The 1,761-nt window shown below is 41.3% G+C and overlaps 1 pseudogene; it reads left to right on the top strand.

The window, feature by feature from the left end:
• The first annotated feature begins 870 nt into the window (after positions 1 to 870).
• On the top strand, positions 871 to 1,545 carry LOC145791531 (putative mitochondrial protein AtMg00860 pseudogene; annotated as a pseudogene).
• The last annotated feature ends 216 nt before the right edge of the window (positions 1,546 to 1,761 follow it).

Genomic DNA, 1,761 nt, shown 5'->3' on the forward strand with positions numbered 1-1,761 from the left:
CCTAAATTAGATAAAACTGAAGAAAAACTGTCTTATATGTTGTGTGTGTCTTCACCTTTGGGAGGCTCTATAATTTGTACTTCTATCTATGTTGCTTGTGAACTCCAACTTGGGGATATCCGAGTATATGCCAATCTGTTGCCTCTTGATATGGCCTATTTTGATATTATTCTGGGAATGGACTGGTTAGGTGAATATGGTGCAACTATAGATTGCTTGACTAAACAAAACAGTTTCCACCCTCCGGGGCAATCAGGGTCTACCTTTCAGGGACATGGAGTGACTTCACCACCTTACTTAATTTCCGCAGCAAGGGCTTGTAAATTAATTCAGAAAGGGTGTCAGGGGTATTTATGTAGTGTTCTAGAGGGGCAAATGGTGAATGGGAATACCGACATGATCCCAGTTGTCTGTGAATTTCTGGATGTTTTTCCAGAAGAACTACCAGGACAGTTAATAGATCGTGAAATTGAGTTTACAATTGAAGTAGCACCGGGAACTCAACCCATTTCTAAGACTCCGTATAGAATGTCGCCAGTTGAGATGAAAGAATTGAAAATGCAGTTGCAAGATTTATTGGACAAGGGATTTATCCGCCCGAGTGTATCTCCGTGGGGTGCGCCAGTTTTGTTTGTAAAGAAGAAGGATGGAACACTTCGGCTTTGTATCGATTACAGAGAACTGAACAAAGTCACAATCAAGAATAAGTATCCATTGACAAGAATCGATGACCTATTCGATCAGCTTCAAGGGGCACAGGTCTTTTCTAAGATTGATCTACGGTCTGGATACCATCAATTAAAAGTCAAGGCTGATGATGTTGAGAAGACAGCTTTTCGAACTCGGTACGGTCATTACGAATTTTTGGTCATGCCCTTTGGAGTTACTAATGCCCCAGCAGCCTTTATGGATTTGATGAACCGCATTTTTAAGTCCTATCTGGATGAATTTGTGGTGGTCTTTATTGATGATATCCTCATTTATTCAAAGAATGTGGAAGCTCATGAAACCCATCTTCGCTTAATTCTTCAAACCCTCCGGGAAAGGAAATTATATGCAAAGCTTAAGAAATGTGAATTTTGGCTATTCAAGGTGGCATTCCTGGGGCATATTATCACAAAGGAAGGAGTTTCTGTTGATCCACACAAAATTGAGGCGATTGTGAAATGGTCGACTCCTACCAATGTGACCGAAGTGCGTAGCTTTATGGGATTAGCTAGCTATTACAGGAGATTCGTTCAAGATTTTTCTAAAATTGCTGGGCCACTTACACAATTGACTCGAAAGGGAGTTGCATTTGAATGGTCAAAAGAGCGGGAATCTGCTTTCCAAGAATTAAAGATGAAATTAACCACAGCTCCAGTTTTAGCTTTACCATCTGGCATCGAAGGGTTCGTGATTTACAGTGATGCGTCTCATAAAGGATTAGGGTGTGTGCTTATGCAAGGTGAAGGGTTATTGCCTATGCTTCACGACAACTTAAACCCCATGAAAAGAATTATCCCACGAATGATCTTGAGCTCGCGGCGGTGGTTTTTGCTCTAAAGATATGGCGGCACTATTTGTATGGTACTACCTGTGAAGTTTACACCGACCACAAAAGCCTTAAGTATCTTTTTACCCAGAAGGAATTGAACATGTGGCAGCGTCGGTGGTTAGAGTTAATTAAAGACTATGATTTACAGATCCATTATCATCCCGGTAAGGCCAACACGGTTGCGGATGCTCTTAGTCGGAAAAATATGGGAGATTTGGCCAACC

This window comes from Camellia sinensis, chromosome 5 (genome assembly GCF_055761805.1).
Source record: "Camellia sinensis isolate YWXY chromosome 5, ASM5576180v1, whole genome shotgun sequence".
Taxonomy (NCBI): Eukaryota; Viridiplantae; Streptophyta; class Magnoliopsida; order Ericales; family Theaceae; genus Camellia; species Camellia sinensis.